The 20,493-nt window shown below is 43.5% G+C and overlaps 1 long non-coding RNA gene across 1 annotated transcript; it reads right to left on the reverse strand.

Moving 5' to 3' along the window:
* Nucleotides 1-12,071: 12,071 nt before the first annotated feature.
* LOC135505071 (uncharacterized) lies at nucleotides 12,072-20,373 on the reverse strand. The gene is made up of 3 exons (XR_010450207.1): nucleotides 20,293-20,373; nucleotides 19,985-20,045; nucleotides 12,072-12,738 (listed from the first exon to the last, which is right to left on the reverse strand). It is a non-coding gene; the product is annotated as an uncharacterized LOC135505071 (long non-coding RNA).
* Nucleotides 20,374-20,493: the final 120 nt, after the last annotated feature.

A 20,493-nucleotide genomic window follows, 5' to 3' on the forward strand; every position in this document is an offset into this window, starting at 1 on the left:
TTCCAGTCAATACTCAACAGTCCTGTTTGATTGGCTGAGATATGCTGTGGAACAGGTATGAGTAAACAGGGATGATGAGTGCTCCTATTTACCCCATTGATACGGCTGATAGGCTTCTCTGTGGACACAGCAGCAGACCGATGGAAAATTATTACATGGGTTATGGGTCCATTTGTGGGTATAAGGCTGAAAGTAAGCGAAGTTGATTCAAGCTTTGATTGCTTCCTTGAGTACATTCGGAGATGTATGTGTCATCTCTCCGTGGGCGGTATATCTGCAATTCTACTCATAGAATTAGACCAGTTATTTAATTCAAATTGTATCATTATACGTGTAATATCCTCGATGTAACGCAATCAGACTGTGATTTCTAAGATTAAAGAGATATTTCTGACTGTCTTGTGGTTACATCTCAGTCATAGAAAGAGTTGGTGAGTCATGCAAGTACACCAATTAATTAAACCAACTTCCATTATCTTTTCCACTCTCACCGAGGAAGAGGAGGCTCAATTTAGTGCACTCATCTTGACTGACAGGCATCAGGTACAGTACCAGTTAAAAAAAACTCATTCAAGGGTTTTTCTTTATTTTTACTATTTTCTACATTTTTGAATAATAGTGAAGACATCAAAACTATGACATAAAACATGGAATCATGTAGTAACCAAAAAAGTGTTAAACAATTCAAAATATATTTTAGATGTTCAATTCTTCAAAGTAGCCACCCTTTGCCTTGACAGCTTTGCAGACTCTTGGTATTCTCTCAACCAGCTTTGTGAGGAATGCTTTTCCAACAGTCTTGACTGGGTTCCCACATATTCTGAGCACTTGTTAGCTGCTTTTTTCTTCACTCTGCAGTCCAACTCATCCCAAACCATCTCAATTGGGTTGAGGTCAGTGATTGTGGAAGCCAGGTCATTTGTTGCAGCACTTCACCAATCACCTTCTTGGTCAAATAGGCCTTACACAGTCTGGAGGTGTGCTTTGGGCCATTGTCCTGCTGAGAAATGAAAACCAAATGGGATGGCGTATCGCTGAAAAATGCTGTGGTAGCCATGCTGGTTAAGTGTGCCTTGAATTCGAAATAAATCCCTGACAGTGTCACCAGCAAAGCACCCCCACACCATCACACCTCCTCCTCCATGCTTCACAGTGGGAACCAGACATGCAAAGATCTGTTCATCCTACTCTGCATCTCACAACAACACGGAGGTTGGAACAAACAATCTCAAATTTGCACTCATCAAACCAAAGGACAGATTTCCACCATTCTAATGTCCATTGCTCGTGTTTCTTGACCCAAGCAAGTCTCTTCTTCTTATAGGTGTCCTTTAGTGATTTATTTGCAGCAATTCGACCATGAAGCCTAATTCATGCAGTCTCCTCTCAACAGTTGATGTTGAGATGTGTTTATTACTTGAACTCTCTGAAGCATTTATTTGGGCTGCAATCTGAGGTGTAGTTAACTCTATTGAATTTATCCTCTGCAGCAGAGGTAACTCTGTGTCTTCCTTTCCTGTTGCATTCGTCATGAGAGCCAGTTTCATCATAGCATTTGATGGTTTTTGCGACTGTACAAGGAACTTTCAATGTTCTTTAAATATTTTGCATTGACTGACCTCCGTGTCTTAAAGTAATGATGGACTGTCGTTTCTCTTTGCTTATTTGAGCTGTTCTTGCCATAATATGGACTTGGTCTTTTACCAAATAGGGATATCTGCTGTATACCACGCGTACCTTGTCACAACACAACTGATTTGCTTAAAAGCATTAAGAAGGAAAGAAATTCCACAATTAACTTTTAACAAGGCACATCTGTAAATTGAAATGCATTCCAGGTGACTACCTCAGAAGTGGCTCGAAAACCACACGTTTGTTATTTTTACAGCAGTACGGTATGGGCGCCATTATGGCCAATCTGCGAACACACACTGTTTCCTACTGCTAGCATTAGTTACACCACTAATCAACTCGTTGTTAGCTGGCTAGCTAGCATCTAAACCTACCTCAAAGGCTGAAGGCAAAGACATCTCCTATTTCATCGTTATGGCAGCGAACATTCTGCCACCAAATCCCATGGTTCTCAGAGACTGAAATACTAATTGGGAGAACTTTAGGGATAAATTTGAGGACTATGCGCTGGCCACTGGTCTACATGAGAAACCCAAAGAGGTCCAAGCGGCAACTCTGAGGAGCTTAATGGGCAGCGAATACAGGCATATTTACCAGCACAATCTCACCCTCACAGCACAACAACAGAGTGATACAAAGGCTATACTGGATGCATTGGAGAATCACTTCAAACCCACAAGGAACGTCATTTACGAGCGGTTTGTCCTTTGGAAGCTGCAAACAGGAAGAGGTTGAGTCAGTACACAACTTTGTACCCCATTTGAGAAAAAGATCCGCTACTTGTGAATATGGGGGATTGAAAGATGAACTGATTCGTGCCAAAATAGTACTGGGAATTGCAAAGAGGATACACGCCGGCATCTACTAAGAGAGAGAGGCTTATCATTACTAACTGCCATTGAAATGTGCAGCACTGCCGAAGTCACTGACATGAGAATGAGAGCAAGGGAAATGGAAACCCCACGCTCAGATGCTGATACTGTTCACGCTGTTGCCAGGCAGACATTCAGACATTCAGACAAAACCAATCGAGGCAGAGTAATTCACTGCAAATGGTGAACACAGAGATCCCCATAGCATGCAAATACTGTGGAAATGCACATGCACGGGGCAAAGAGCACTGCCTTGCCTACGGAAAACCATGCAGAGCTTGTGGAACTAATAATCACTTGCAAAAATGTGTGTCAAAAGCAAAAGAAGAGTGAGAACAAGATTCACTGTGTTGATGATGTCACTCAGTGTTCAGAACAGTGAAAGTGACATTTACAGTGGGGAGAACAAGTATTTGATAACCTGCAAAATCGGCAGTGTTTCCTACTTTCAAAGCATGTAGAGGTCTGTAATTTTTATCATAGGCACACTTCAACTGTGAGAGACGGAATCTAAAACAAAAATCCAGAAAATAACATTGTATGATTTTTAAGTAATTCATTTGCATTTTATTGCATGACATAAGACACCTTTCACAGTGAGAGAATACTGGACCTTTCGAGATGAGATCAGCATGCAAAATTGCATCTTGTTCAGAGGTCAGAGGGTCATTTTCCCCAAATCACTACGTCCAGAGATGCTTTTACTCGTGAAACATTATACTGGTCAAACATGCAAGCAGAAATTAAAGACTATGTCAGCAGCTGTACCACATGCAACGAGTACGCTAATGAACAGCAAAAGGAAACCACAAACTGCCCACAAGGGCCTGGCAAATCGTCAGTATGGACTTATTCAGGCACAGACAAATTGACAGACAAAATATCTTCTCATTGTTGATCATTACTCTGGTTTTGGGCAAATTGACTTGTCTGCAGAGAGGGTGCTAAAGCGCCGCAAGGTGCAGTTTGCAAGGCAAGGCCAGCCTGACAAGGTCATCACTGTCAATGGCCCACAATTCGCTGCACAGTTCAAGCGTTACGCCTCAGAATGGGAGTTTGTCCACGTGATCTCCTCTCCAAGACACCCAAAGGCAAGGCAGAGTCAGCTGTCAAGATTGCAAAAAACCTGTTAAGCAGGGCCTTGCGTGACAGCAATGGCCCATGGAAAGCCATCTTACAGTGGAGGAACATTAACAGCCCAGCGCAACACCTTCTGTCCCGACATCTGAAGACTACCATCCCGGTAGCTAACAAGCTACTTGAGCCCTGTGTCATGGTTGGCGTCATGGACAAACTGCGACACAGAAAGCAGCTCGCTAAGTGCTTCTACGACTGCACTGCTCGAGACCTACCAGAGCTGGACGTGGGTGAAAAGATGAAGGATGAAACCGCTGCTGGGAGACCACACAGGATTTTGGAGGCTGGGCATGTGCCTACAGAGAGTTGCACCACGTTCTAACCGGGTGGATGTTGGTGGCTCCCTCTATCATCGCAATTGGGTGGATCTGAGCGTAGCAGAGCAGACCAACCAGAACACACCATACACTCACCTAGATGAGCTGGATCACAGTCCAGGCCTAAGGTCAAGGGGCGCAGAATTGAGACATGGGCCAACTGCATCTACCCGACCAAGCTTTCCAGCTCGTGGCCCTAATCCTACCCATCAGACCCCATACTTACTCACGGGTGGGTCGGCTTTGCAAGCCACCGGACAGGCTTAAGCAAGGGACTGTGTTAACTTGTCCTCTGTTTATGATACAGCAATAAAAAGAAAAAAATCAATTGTTATGACTTGAATGTTCTGCCGTTATGTTTGCACTGTCTATTGAAAAGGATGATGTTACAGAGTCTAGTTGATAGGTAATCGACTAGAAGGGCTGTTCCCCTGACTCTGTGTGTAGGGACTTATACAATGCTTGAACAAGGCTATTGAGCTTGACATTGGTGTCGGTCTTGATTCTTTTATCCAACATATAATACAGGGACCTGTGATTGTGTAAGGGCACAAGAAAGCACAGGATATACAGGTACACTTGCATACACATGCATGCATAAACACATACACACTTGTGTGTGTATAAGCGTACTGTATGTGTCACAGTTTTGCATGGACTAAGTAAAGCATTTTTATTGGTTATAGATCATGTGATTTTAACTCTGATATTGGGCACATTCCTTTGCCCAGGCATTGCTGACGCATGCCAGATCTCACAATGCCTGGATAGGTATTTTACATATCAGCTAACCACATAACATGTTATAGCAATCTGGTGCCCAACAGCACAGTCTATGATGTAGCACGCAACCATTGGTTTATGCATGCAACGTATGATTAGGGGAACGCTATCTTTAACTCTGTGTAAACCCCCCATGTTTTTGTGTTCCAGGCAGGCGCCCACAGGGAGTGATGCAGTCCAGAGGCATGGTGGCTCTATGTCTGGTGAGAGCACATAGCTAATGGAGTTTAAGCTTCAATGAGAACTTGAGGAAATTGATGCCTGCCTCCTGGTCTGCACCACTTTCTATGCCCTTTTTGTTTTCTTTGATGTGTTGGTATGTTTTTGTGCTATTGTAACTAGCATGAAGTAAGAGAAAATTATATTTATGGAACAATGTATAGAAAGAAAGAAATTGAACGGAATTGAGATAGATAGGCCAATACAGAGTAATACGAATTTGTGCTTCAGTAAGGTTTGCTTCTTAGCATATATTGCCATGGTTATCAACTGTGATACCAAAGAAGAAGAAGCAGTGCGCTCTGACATTCAACGTACTCCCGTGCCACAAGCATTTTACGCTCTGTATCATCCCTTCCATAGCCGTGGGGGCAGTGTTGTGTAGGCAATTACATGTTTTTAGTTTTTATTGAACCTTTATTGAACTAGGCAAGTCAGTTAAGAACAAATTCTTATTTATGAAGCTTGAAGCTTGCTTGGTTCCTTCAATCAATCAAATGTATTTTTTAATCCTTTTTTACATCAGCCAATGTCACAAAGTGCTATACCTTCTCTAGGGTTGGGGGCAGCATTTGGAATTTTGGATGAAAAGCATGCCCAAATTAAACGGCCTGCTACTCGGGCCCAGAAGATATGATATACATATAACTGGTAGATTTGGATAGAAAACAGTGTAACATTTCCAAAACTGTTAAAATAGTGGCAGGCGAAAACCTGAGACAAATCCATTCAGGAAGTATTTTTTTGGGGGGGTTTTGTAGTTTTCTATTCAATGCCATTACAGTATCCATTGACTTAGGACTCAATGTGCAGTTCCTATGCCTTCCACTAGATGTCAACATTCTTTAGAAATTGTTACAGGCTTATATTCTTATAAATGAGGGAGTAAGACCAGTCTGATTGCGTGGACCCTGACGTGTCACAGAGCTTTTTCATGCTCAACCCCGAGAGAGTGCATTTCTGGTTTACCTTTTATATTGACAACGTTATTGTCCGGTTGAAATATTATAGATTCTTTAGGAAAAAAACAACCTGAGGATTGAATATAAACATTGGTTTGACATGTTTCTATGAACTTTAAGGATACAATTTGGATTTTTTTGACTGCCTGTTTTGACTGCGTTTGAGCCTGTGGATTACTGAAGAAAATGCGCAAACAAAACTGAGGTTCTTGGATATAAAGAGACTTTATCGAACAAAAGGAACATTTGAGTAATTGAATGTCTTCTGAGTGCAACCATATGAAGAACATCAAAGGTAAGGGATTAATTATATCTCTATTTCTGAGTTTTGTAATGCTTCTGCTTGGCTGGATACTGTTTGTAATAATTTCTCAACTGGGCTATGTTCTCAAATAATCATAAGGTATGCTTTTGCCGTAAAGCATTTTTAAAATCTGACACCGTGGTTGGATTCACAAGAAGTTCATCTTTTAACCTATGTAAAATATGTTTTGTTTTCTGAATTTTTATAATGAGTATTTCTGTATTTGAATTTGGCGCTCTGCAATCTCACTGGATGTTGGCCAGATGGGCTGGTAGCGTCCCAATACCCTAGAGAGGATACAGAAACCCAAGCTAACAGTCTGCTGTTTGTTTCTGGAGGACCTATCATCATTTCATTACCTCCTCTCTACCTGTATCTACTGCTAAATCCACTTTTTTTAACCCTAGGAAACTCTTTTCCCTTAATCCTCCACCTCCTCCCTCTCTGCGGACGACTTTGTCAACCACTTTGAAAAGAAGGTTGATTACATCCGCTCCTCATTCCCTCAGCCTATTGAATCTCACTCTCTCTCTCTCTCTCTCTCTCTCTCTCTCTCTCTCTCTCTCTCTCTCTCTCTCTCTCTCTCTCTCTCTCTCTCTCTCTCTCTCTCTCTCTCTCTCTCTCTCTCTCTCTCTCTCTCTCTCTCTCTCTCTCTCTCTCTCCACTCTCTCTCTCTCTCTCTCTCTCTCTCTCCCTGCCCACTTAACCCCGTCTTCATATCATTTCCAGAGACCATCTCCCATTCCTCCATCAGCACATCATTGACCCTTGGCTGCATCCCATCTAATTTCAAAATGGCCCGAGTCACTCATCAAGAAAACAACAGACTCATCTGATGTCAAAAACTACAGACCTGAATCCCTTTATTTTCTTTCCAAAACACTTGTGCGTGCTGTCCCTGATCAACTCTCGTGCTATCTCTCTTAGAACGATCTTCTTGACTGTAACCAGTCAGGCTTCAAGTTGGGTCACTCACCCGAAACTGCTCTTGTCTGTGTCACGGAGGCTCTCCAAACTGCCAAAGCCCGACTCTCTCTCCTCTGTTCTCATACTCCTAGATTTATCCGCTAACTTCAACACCGTCAACAATCACATTCCCCCCCAGGGCTGGGATTCTCATTGCATTCTACCTGGCAGGCCGCTCCTACCAGGTGATGTGGAGATGATCTGCACCACATACTCTCACTACTGGCATCTCCCAGGCTTCTGTCATATCCTCACATGGTCTCTCCTGTCATTGCTATGGGGATGACACTCAACTACTTTTTTCCTTCCCACCTAGGTGGTGACACGCATCTCTGCGTGCCTGGCAGATATCTCCATTTGGACGTCAGCCCAACACCTTACCCTCAACTAGACGGAGCTGCTTTTCTTCCTGGGGAAGGCCTGCCCGCTCCAAGACCTCTCCATGAAGGTTGAGAACCTCACGGTGTCCCCCTCCCAGAGCGTAAAGAACCTTGGCGTGACCCTAGACAACACCCTATTGTTCTCTGCAAACATCAAAGCAATGACTCGCTCCTGCAGGTTCATTCTCAACAACATGTGTAGAGTATAACTCTACCTCAGACAGAATGCGGCACAGGTCCTAATCCAGACGCTTGTCCTCTCCTGTCTGGACTACTGGCCGAGCTCCCTGCTTGTGCCAACAAACTCCTGTGGAGCAAACGGAGACGTAAGTGCAAGTTCCCCTCCCTACCTTCAGGCTATGCTCAAACTCTACACCCCAACCTGAGCATTCCATTCTGTCACCTCTGTTCTCTTGGCCCTCCCACCCCTAAAGAAGGCCAGCTCCCCCTCAGCCCCAGTCCAATCTCTTTTCTGTCCTGGCACCAAAACTGTGGATCCAGCTTTCCCCTGAAGCTAGGACAACAGTGTCATTACCCAACCTCTTCAAAGAGTATCTTAAATAATCCCCCCTACCCCCCAAAAAATACTTTTGTGAATTAACATTAACTTTTTTGTGCCCCCTTACTAACTCTGACCTTGCTGATAGCTACACTATTGAGGAAAATGTATATATACACTGAACAAAAATAAAATAATAAACCCCTTTGAGAGGGCATAGGCCTATCCACTTGGTAGCAGGGCCTACCCACTGGGGAGCCAGTCCCGGCCAATTAGAATGAGTTATGGCAAAGGAAAAATGCTCACTAACAACAGATGTAAACAAATTTGTGCACAAAAGTTGAGATAATTAAGCTTTTTGTACTAATGTTACTTTTCCGGATATTTGTGACCCTCACAGAAGGCTTTGATGTTAATGTTTTTGTTAAAAGACATTGCTGCAAATGCATTGATTTAAAGGTATTTCTTTGAAGGCATTGCTGTTCTGCACCTGTTCTCACATATGGTAGCCCTCTCTATCTATCTCTCTCTCCCTCCTGTGAAGACTGTGTTAGTGTGGAGGAGTGACGAGGGGCTGAATACAAAGAGCGGAGGTTGTTACGTAATCATCAAATTAGTACATTCCTTTGGCTTCTGTGGACAAGACTGAGGCTCTCTGTTGCATACAATACTACCAGGTCAAAACAGGAAATGAAATGTCAAATATGTAATGACATAATGTAATGATATATTGTAATGGAGCTGACAAACATTGGCATATCAGAAAGGACCTTGACCAGCAAGACTGGGAGAGTGAAAAACAGATTGTGTCTTTTGTTACTGTATATTTTCCCCTTATATACTGGCTATGAGTCATGATGTACTGTACAAACTGAGTGGGAGTTGGTCTTTTCAATCAACTGAAAGAGGTTTTTTAAAAGTAGTGCCACCAAATGCTGTGGAAATATTCATATGGTTAGTGTATTGTTGAGACGTATTTTAGAAATTCAGTGTGCAACTATGTGAAAACGTCAGAGCAAATGGACAATCAAGTTGTTAAAAATTGTATTGAATAGAAAAAAATACTGTAAGTGCATCACCGTGCCTAGCTCAATTGTACAGCTGAAGTTTCTAACACAGACCTGGATCATTCTTTATTCCATGACATTGGTTTTAAGTCAGTCAGAATTCATAAAGTCATGCTCCATGTTTACCTGTTAACCCATTTTCAGGTTGAGAGCAACAGTTTAATTTTAGAGCATCCAAATACAGGCCTTGTTTCTTAGAAATTCCTAGAATGTTGTCTAATGTCCACTATACGGCTACAAAAAATAAATAAATAATGTCTCTACTTTCTACAGAGATAATCGGCCTCTTCATATCGTCATGGTAACCATCTGATATGTCTGACTGGCTAGCTTCATTCTTTTTTTTGTCAATATTTTTTTTATAGCCTCCCACCTCCAATAAACAGACCTCTCATTTCCTCTTGACCTTCATCCCATCTTCCAATGAAAGCTCACCTTGTAGTTGACCTAGGATTAACCATGCAATATTTTACAGTGAAACATTAGTTAAACATTGTGGGAACACATCTATGAGCCACTAGTGTATAGTGCATTTAACCAAGGTTACAAAAAGTTATTGTTTTTAAAATCTTGTGATCTTAAATGCTAATCTTTTTGAAGCTATTGTTGTATCTTAATTGGCACCAGACTGAGGTTGCAAAACTACCATCTCTCTCCTCTTCTGGTTCTATGCTAAAGAAGCCCCAATGATTATCGTTGGTTACATTACTTTGTCAGGACTACTTTAAAATGTTGGTAATTCAATACCTGTCCAAGAGATGGGCAGAGTGCATTTTGCAACCACCCATGGGAAGTAAACCAGATTTCGCCCCCGCAATCAACATTAAGTCTTGGCTCTGGGCAGAAAGCATCTCTTGTCAGCTGCGTACCACAGTTTTTTGGAGCAGTTTTACAGCTATTTTCCTGTAATTCGAGGAGGAGGAGGGGGGGGGATGCACCATAGAAATCCTATTAAATTACTAGAGGGGCGCTGTCATACATCCTTGAAGTTCCAGAATGGGGTGAACAATGCAGCCATATTGGTCAGGGAGAAATCCAAACCAGTCTAATTGGAATGAATGGCAATCGAGGCATAGTACAGATTTGACTTATGCAGGAAAATAAAACAAAGGCATGTGATTTATCAGAAATTGTGTAATATAATTATTGTTAAACTAAAATATTGTCATATAAATCATGTAGAGTTTACACAGGTTTTATACACATGTTCTGTATAAAAAGCTTGGCAGTAGACATTGGCAGTAGAATGGCCTGAAGAGTTCAGTGACTTTCAACATGGCACCGTCATTGGATGTCACCTTTCCAACAAGTCAGTTTGTCAAATTGATGCCCTGCTTGAGCTGCCCCAGTCAACTGTACTTGCTGTTATTGTGAAGTGGAAACATCTAGGAGAAACAACGGCTCAGCCACGAAGTCGTAGGCCACACAAGCTCACAGATCGGGACACCCGTGTGCTGAAGCACTTAGCGTGTAAGAATCGTCTGTCCTCGTTTGCAACACTCAATACTGACTTCCAAACTGCATCTGGAAGCAATGTCAGCACAACTGTTAGTCCGGGAGCTTCATGAAATAGGTTCTCATGGCTGAGCAGCCACATGCACACAAGCCTAAAATCACCCATGTGCAATGTCAAGCATTGGCTGGAGGGGTGTAAAACTCCATTGGACTGGAGCAGTGGAAACGAGTTCTCTGGAGTGATGAATCACGCTTCACCATCTGGCAATCCAACGGACAAATCTGGGTTTGGCGGATGCCATGAGAACGCTACCTGCCCAAATGCATAGTGCCCACTGTAAAGTTTGTTGGAGGAGGAATAATGGTCTGGGGCTGTTTTTCATGGTTCGGGCTAGGCCCCTTAGTTCCAGTGAAGGGAAATCTTAACGCTACATCATACAATGACATTCTCGACAATTGTGTGCTTCAAACTTTGCGGCAACAGTTTGGGGAAGGCCCTTTCCTGTTTCAGTATGACAATGCCACCATGCACCAAGTGAGGTCAATACAGAAATGGTTTGTCGAGATCGGTGTGGAAGAACTTGACTGGACTGCACAGAGCCCTGACCTCAACCTCATTGAACACCGACCTCACTAATGCTCTAGTGGCTGCAGTCCCCGCAGCAATGTTCCAACACCTAGCGGAAAGCCATCACAAAAGAGTAGAGGCTGTTATAGCAGCTCAGGGGGGACCAACTCCATATTAATGTCCATGATTTTGGAATGAGATGTTCGACAAGCACTTTTGGTCATAAAGTGTACTTATTTCCAATGATCCAACAAACACCCACTGCTGGATTTAATGTTAACGAACAAGTGTAACTTCTTAAATTGCTTTGATTGCCCAACATTTGGGATACCATTTGAGCATTGCAAACCGTGGAAATTCAAAGGAAATCTGTTTGTTGAGAATCAATTTGTTGCTATCCATTGGCCAATCTCCTGCACCGAAAAGACAACTAAATGGTTTGTTTATTTCCCCTTTTCTCATCACTGATTGGTCAAGATAGAACAAGGGTAAAAGGCTGCTGAGTGTTTGTTTGGTCCTGAAGGCTTGATATATCCAGGCATTATCCCATTCTTCATTTTCCTAATAGATCTGTTACACTCTGACGTATACATTCGGTTCCACTGCTGGGATGCAGTGATCAAAACTGGATATAACTGGGTTTCTCTAATTATGGTTCCTCCTTATCAGTTTCCTTGCTCTTCTCCTCAGATTTCCTGAGTTCAAAAATATCTTGTGTTGTGGGCATGTAATTAAAACCTTAAATATTCCATGATGCTACACTGAACAAAAATATAAACGCAACATAAAACAATTTCAAAGATTGTAACGAGTTGCAGTTCATATAATGAAATCAGTCAATTTAAATAAATGTATTATGTCACGGGTGTCGTCGGATGAAGGATGAGACCAAGGCGCAGCGTACTTTGAGTTCCACATAATTTATTAACGAAGTGAAACTTTAGAAAAGACAAAGCAATAAAGAACATAACGACCGAACAGCTTCATTGTGCAAACTACCAGCACACAAACAAAGACTTCCCACACAGAAAGGAGGGAAAAGGGCTACCTAAGTATGGTTCCCAATCAGAGACAACGATAGACAGCTGTCCCTGAATGAGAACCATACCCGGCCAAAACATAGAGATACAAAAACATAGAAAATAGAACATAGAATGCCCACCCAAATCACACCCTGACCAAACCCAAAATAGAGACATAAAAAGCTCTAAGGTCAGGGCGTGACACATTAAGCCCTAATCTATGGATTTCACAATACTGGGAACACAGATGTTGGTCATAGATACAATTTATTTTATTTTTAAATAGTAGGAGCTTGGATCAGAAAACCAGTCAGTATTTGGTGTGACGATTTGCCTCATGCGACGTGGCACATCTCCTTCACATTGAGTTGTTGATTGTGGCCTGTGGAATGCTGCTCCACTCTTCAATGGCTGTGCGAAGTTGCTGGATATTGGCGGGAGCTGGAATACACTGTTTTACATGTCGATCCAGAGCATCCAAAACATGTTCAATGGGGTGACATGTCTGGTGATTATGCAGTAGAGGTTGACACAGAACACAGGTCCCACAGGATTCTGGCAGGAATGAGAGTCAAGGTCGAGAGTCAAATGTGGGACAGGACAGGACAGGACAGGAGGAGCAACAGTCTATAGGAATGGGCAGTACAGGAATAGTTATGTGGAGTTTTTTGGGCAGAAATATGTCATGTTTAGAGCATTTAATTTTAAAAAACAGGGTAGGCTAGGCCTAATATAGTTAATAAAAAAGGTGATTTCCCTCCTCCCCGTTCAGTCAGCTCACTCTCGCGCCTCGCCCCAGTTGTAGCTAGTCAATAGGCTACCTCAGATGCCAACCGACATCAGTAGGCTAACTGGTGAGGCCTTCAATAGATGAATTGCAATGTCTTGTTGCAGCCCAGGACCCATCACTAACATTAGAGCCAAGCAAATAGCAATGTTTTAGCTGAATTTTATGGAGTTGTCTTTGACAAAGAAGGAACCAAGTACACTGTTTGTAAAAAATGATGTAGTTTAATCAAATAGGCTACCAACCAGAGAGCGGGAAAAGTGGCATAGCTGCTCTACTCCTAAAAACGTTATCGTCAAGCCCAATTGTTTGTGTATTTAACTAAACCCGTGTTAACGGTTTTCTTGTGGTGAAGGAGAGGCGGACCAAAACGCAGCGTGGTGGTTATTCATGGTTCTTTAATATAGACACTATACATGAATAAACTAACAAAACAAGAAATGTGAAAAAACAAAACAGCCCTATCTGGTGCAAACACAGAGACAGGAACAATCACCCACAAACACACAGTAAAACCCAGGCTACCGAAGTATGATTCTCAATCAGACAACTAATGACACCTGCCTCTGATTGAGAACCACACGAGGCCGAAACATAGAAATACCCAAATCATAGAAAAACAAACATAGACTGCCCACCCCAACTCACGCCCTGACCATACTAAATAATGACAAAACAAAGGAAATAAAGGTCAGAACGTGACAACCCGTGCCATCTGAGGTGAAGAGTGAAATAAAACTAGATTGATTTATGCAGTACAGCCGCTCTGCTTTTTTGCGTGTATTTTTTATGTTCATGTTGTAAATGTTAATCTGTTGTAAGTGTTCATATGTGCTCAGCTGTAGGCTACAGATTCATGCCAGTGCTGTGCTGAGCAGACCATTCTGCTGGGTTCTCTGTCCTCATCTTCCAGCTTAAACCATCTACATTTAGGTCATTTAGAATACGCTCTTATCCAGAGAGACTACAGTCAGTGCATTGAACTAAAATAGGTAAGACAACCACATATCACAGTCGCATATTGTATTACTGAAATTATTTTCAATACTTCCTAAACAAACACAATAGCCTCATATTTCTGCACGCAAAACTGAGCACGGGACAGGACGGGTGTGGTTTTTATCTGGAAGAGTACAGGAAAGTTCTCGAGGGTATAGAACTGTTGTGGGATCAGGACTGTACAGGGAAAAAACTGACAACACGGGACAGGAATGAATTTTCACTCCTGTGTCAACCTCTATCATGCAAACCAAGGAAGATCTGGGACATTTTCCGCTACCAGGAATTGTGTACAGATCCTTTTTGACATGGGGCTGTGCATTATCATGCTGAAACATGAGGTGATGGCGGCGGATGAACGGCACGACAATGGTCCTCAGGATCTCGTCACAGTATCTCTGTGCATTTAAATTGCCATCGATAAAATGCAATTGTGTTCATTATCCGTAGCTTATGCCTGCCAATGCCATAACCCCACCACCACCATGGGGCACTCTGTTCACAACGTTGACATCAGCAAACTGCTCACCCACACGAATCCATACACGCTGTCTGCCATCTGCTCAGTACAGTTGAAACCTGGATGCATCTGTGAAGAGCACACTTCTCCAGTGTGCAAGTGGCCATTGAAGGTGAGCATTTGCCCACTGAAGTCGGTTACGACGCCAAACTGCAGTCAGGTCAAGACCCTGGTGAGGATGAAGAGGTCTAGAAGAGGTCTGCAGGTCTAGGCACAGCTAGTACTGCATCGCAGCACTAGCTGTGCCACCAAAGACTCTGGGTTCGTGCCCAGGCTCCGTCGCAGCTGGCCGTGACCGGGAGGTGCGTGGGGCGACGCACAATTGGCCTAGCGTCATCCGGGTTAGGGAGGGTTTGGCCGGTAGGGATATCTTTGTCTCATTGCGCACCAGCGACTCCTGTGGCGGGATGGGCGCAGTGCACTGATCAGTGGTAAATTTAAAAAACAATTAGATGTTTACAGTCAATAACAGACCATGTTTTTCTTTCCACTCCACATCCTCTATTTCACATCGGAGCAGAGAGAAATGCAGAAAAAAAGCTTGGCATATCAAGGATGAAAGACAAAAGCGAGCGTCATCTTCTGTTACCTATTTCTGTGCCCTCATCTCTAACCTCTGGCGCCGACAGAGACGGCCGCCTCGCTTCGCGTTCCTAGGAAACTATGCAGTATTTTGTTTTTTTAAGTGTTATTTCTTACATTGGTACCCCAGGTAATCTTAGGCTTTATTACATACAGTTGGAAGGTACTACTGGATATAAGAGCAACGTCAACTCACCATCATTACGACCAGGAATACGACGTTCCGAAGCGGCTCCTCTGTTTTGCCCACCACCCAGGACAATGGATCGGATCCCAGCCAGCGAACCAAAACAACGTCACCGTAAAAGGGGCAGACGAAGCGGTCTTCTGGTCAGGCTACGGAGACGGGCACATCGCGCACCGCTCCCGAGCATACTACTCGCCAATGTCCAGTCTCTTGACAGCAAGGTTGATGAAATCCGAGCAAGGGTAGCATTCCAGAGAGACATAAGAGACTTACGTTCTTTGCTTCACGGAAACATGGCTCACTCGAGACACGCTATGGGAGTCGGTACAACCAGCTGGTTTCTTCACGCATCGTGCTGACAGAAACAAGCATCTTTCTGGTAAGAAGAGGGGCGGGGGGGGGGTATGCCTTATGATTAATGAGATGTGGTGTGATCATAACAACATACAGGAACTCAAGTCCTTTTGTTCACCTGACTTAGAATTCCTCACAATCAAATGTCGACCGCATTATCTACCAAGAGAATTCTCTTCGATTATAATCAGAGCCGCATATATTCCCTCCCAAGCAGATACAGACGGCCCTGAACAAACTTTATTTGACTCTATTTAAACTGGAAACCACATATCATGAGGCTGCATTCATTGTAGCTGGGGATTTTAACAAGGATAATCCGAAAACAAGACTCCCTAAATTCTATCCGCATATCGATTGTGTTACCATGGCTTGTAAAACCCTGGATCATTGTTATTCTAACTTCCACGGCGCATATAAGACCCTCCCCCGCCCTCCTTTTGGAAAAGCTGACCACGACTCCATTTTGTTGCTCCCAGCTTATAGACAGAGACTAAAACCGGAATCTCCCGCACTCAGGTCTGTTCAACGCTGGTCTGGCCAATCTGATTCCATGCTTCCATATTGCTTCGATCACGTGGATTGGGATATGTTCTGCACTGCGTCAAACAACAACATTGATGTATACGCTGATTCGGTGTGTGAGTTTACTAGCAAGTGCATCAGCGATGTCGTACCCACAGCAACTATTAAAACATTCCCAAACCAGAAACTGTGGATTGATGGCAGCATTTGCGCAAAACTGAAAGTGCGAACCACTGCTTTTAACCAGGGCAAGGTGACCGGAAACAGTGTATTCCCTCCGCAAGACAATCAAACAAGATTAGCGTCAGTAAAGAGACAAAGTAGAGTTGCAATTCAACGGCTCAGACACAAGAGGTATGTGGCAGAGTCTACAGTCAATCACGGATTACAAAAAGAAAACCAGCCCCGTCACAGACCAGGATGTCTTGCTCCCAGACAGACTAAGCAACTTCTTTGCTTGCGTTGAGGACAATACAGTGCCACTGACTTGGCCCGCTACTAAAACCTGTGGACTCTCATTCACTGCAGCAGAAGTGAGTAAAACATTTAAACGTGCTAACCCTCGCAGGGCTGCAGGCCCAGACGGCATCCCCAGCCACGTCCTCAGAGCATGTGCAGAACAGCTGGCTGCTGTGTTTACTGACATATTCAATCAATCCTTATCCCAGTCTGCTGTTTCCACATGCTTCAAGAGGGCCACCATTGTTCCTATTCCCAAGAAAGCTAAGGTAACTGAGCTAAACGACTACCGCCCCGTAGCACTCACTTCCATCATCATGAAGTGCTTTGAGAGACTAGTCAAGGACCATATCACCTCCACCCTACCTGACACCCTAGACCCACTCCAATTTGCTTACCGCCCCAATAAGTCCACAGATGACGCAATCGCAACCACACTGCACACTGCCCTAACCCATCTGGACAAGAATGCTATGTGAGAATGCTGTTCATTGACTAAAGCTCAGCATTTAACACCATAGTACACTCCAAACTTGTCATCAAGCTCGAAACCCTGGGTCTCAACCCCGCCCTGTGCAACTGGGTACTGGACTTCCTGACGGGCCGCCCCCAGGTGGTGAGGGTAGGTAACAACATCTCCACCCCGCTGATCCTCAACACTGGGGAGGATCACTGGTACTCCCTGTTCACCCACGACTGCTTGGCCATGCACGCCGCCAACTCAATCATCAAGTTTGCAGACGACACTACAGTGGTAGGCTTGGTTACCAACAACGACGAGACGACCTACAGGGAGGAGGTGAAGGCCCTTGGAGTGTGGTGTCAGGAAAATAACCTCACACTCAACGTCAGCAAAATAATGGAGATGATTGTGGACTTCAGGAAACAGCAGAGGGAGCACCCCCCTATCCACATCGACGGGACAGTAGTGGAGAGGGTAGTAAGTTTTAAGTTCCTCGGCATACACATCACAGACAAACTGAATTGGTCCACTCACACAGACAGCGTGGTGAAGAAGGCGCAATCAGCGCCTCTTCAACCTCAGGAGGCTGAAGAAATTCGGCTTGTCACCAAAAGCACTCACTAACTTTTACAGATGCACAATCGAGAGCATCCTGTCGGGCATTATCACCGCCTGGTACGACAACTGCTCCGCCCACAACCGTAAGGCTTTCCAGAGGGTAGTGAGGTCTGCAGAACGCATCCCCGGGGGCAAACTACCTGCCCTCCAGGACACCTACACCACCCGATGTCAAAGGAAAGCCATAAAGATCATTAAGGACAACAACCACCCGAGCCACTGCCTGTTCACCCCGCTATCATCCAGAAGGCGAGGTCAGTACAGGTGCATCAAAGCAGGGACCGAGAGACTGAAAAACAGCTTCTATCTCAAGGCCATCAGACTGTTAAACAGCCACCACTAACATTGAGTGGCTTCTGCCAACATACTGACTCAACTCCAGCCACTTCAATAATGGAAAAATTGATGTAAAAATGTATCACTAGCCATTTTAAACAATGCCATTTAATATAATGCTTACATACCCTACATTACTCATCTCATATGTATATACTGTAATCTATACCATCTACTGTATCTTGCCATCTATATGTAATACATGTATCACTAGCCACTTTAAACAATGCCACTTTTATGTTTACATACCCTACATTACTCATCTCATATGTATATACTGTACTCAATACCATCTACTGTATCTTGCCTATGCCGTTCTGTACCATTACTCATTCATATATTCTTATGTACATATTCTTCATCCCTTTACACTTGTGTATAAGGTAGTTGTTGTGGAATTGTTAGGTTAGATTACTCGTTGGTTATTACTGCATTGTCAGAACTAGAAGCACAAGCATTTCGCTTCACTCACATTAACATCTGCTAACCATTTGTATGTGACAAATAAAATTTGATTTGAGCTTATATCGCCTTTGTCTCATTTCCCCCCCCCCCCACATCTAGTGCTCTCTATCCTTCTTCTATTGTCGTCTCTCCATTTCATTCTCGCTAATTCACGATCCATTTTGTATTTATTTGTGTTACTATAGCAACATGGAAATTCATCCCACTCTTGTTTTTGGTGCCTTCATCGCTGTCAGACTGCCCTAGTTTGCACTCTCTGTAAGTGGCCCACATTAATGGCTGAAACCATAGAGGATGAGTGTGTTTTGTTCTTCTCTCTGCTTCATTACTAACATGCAGGGGTCAGAGGTCAATCACTCAAACATCTAAAGGTGTTAATTTGTTGTGGGTGGTCACATGTTTTGTTGGCGTTTGTGGAGTCGCGGTGTGTGTGTGTGTGATAGAGCGGAGGTAAGAGACAAATCAAATCAAACTTTATGTCACATGCGCCGAATACAACAGGTGTAGACCTTACCGTGAAATGCTTACTTACAAGCCCTTAACCAACTGTGCAGTTCAAGAAAGAGTTAAGAAAATATTTACCAAAAAATAATCAAAAAGTAACACAATACAATAACGAGGCTATATACAGGGAGTACTGGTACCGAGTCAATGTGCGGGGGTACAGGTTAGTCGAGGTAGTTTGTACATGTAGGTAGGGGTGAAGTGACATTGCATAGATAATAAACAGCAAGTAGCAGCAGTGTAAAATACAAATGGAGGGGGGGGGGGTCATCAGAGAGAACAGTCTATGACTTGGGTGACGAGAGTCAATTTTTTGGACTTTCCTCTGACACGGCCTAGTATATAGGTCGTGTTTGGCCAAGCAGTCGTGGGTGAACAGGGAGTACAGGAGGGGTCTAAGCACGACTGAGGGGCCCCAGTGTTGAGGATCAGCGTAGCAGACGTGTTGTTACCTACCCTTACAGAAGGTGTAATTGTGTGTTCTGCTCGGAGCTTTGCTATTTTTATCGGAACAACCATATAATAAGCTGGACATGAGAGTGTGTGACACATGTGGTGTGTCACTATCAACCAGTCCCAAAAATAACACAATTGGATATGATCCATCAAAACAGTCCGATTAGAATTCAACATATTTTACAATTCAATTTTTATGTCTGCTCCTTGTCTTTCCTTTAGCTTTCACCAAACTTAAGTGGTTTGAAGACATGGAATGTGTATTTAGTGGAAAGCACACCTCTGAAACACACCGAGCTGCCCATCTCCACCCTGATCTCCACCCTATACTAGGTCTAAATCACATTGTCCTGTGCTCGTATCCCCGTAACCATTGTAGTGGTGATCTTAGCGATGATTTCCTTGGTGACATTGGTTTTGAGCTTCGACAGAAAAATATTTGAGAGGAAATGTGATTATCTCCTACCAATCTCAGTTTTATCAGTAGTAGGTTTGAAACAGTCAACAAAGAGAGGGAGAGATGAAACCAATGTGGAGTAGGCCTACCTTATCTGGTGGATGTTTTCTCCCCTCGTTCGTCTGTTACGAGCACGCTCTTGACATTCTACTGTACAAACAATAGCAGTCTTGATTCATATTGTCTGCTTTCCCAGAAAGAGATGTGATGTATACAGAGCACCTTGTTTTTTATTTTCAATCCCAGCAAACCAACTGAAATGTATGAGCTTTTGCTGGTTCTCACATTGACATTCCGTTGATTTATTGAAAGAACTTGTGAGTGAATCTACTCCCATTTACATAGTGGGTTGAACTGTTCCATTGAGTCATAGTTAATTAATAGGGACTTTCCTTACCATGCTGAGGTTGAGACACTGCGACCCACCAGCCCCTTGTGACACCAGGTCTCCTGAGCACATTCAGCATCGTAAGAGCTGAGGAGGGTGACACACACGGGAGCGATTGCATCAAAATATTCACACAGTGGAGCCTGGGGCAAGGCTGGTGCTGGATGGTCCAGGAGAGACACATGTAAAACACATGAACCCCCCTCACTT

Source organism: Oncorhynchus masou, chromosome 18 (genome assembly GCF_036934945.1).
Source record: "Oncorhynchus masou masou isolate Uvic2021 chromosome 18, UVic_Omas_1.1, whole genome shotgun sequence".
Taxonomy (NCBI): Eukaryota; Metazoa; Chordata; class Actinopteri; order Salmoniformes; family Salmonidae; genus Oncorhynchus; species Oncorhynchus masou.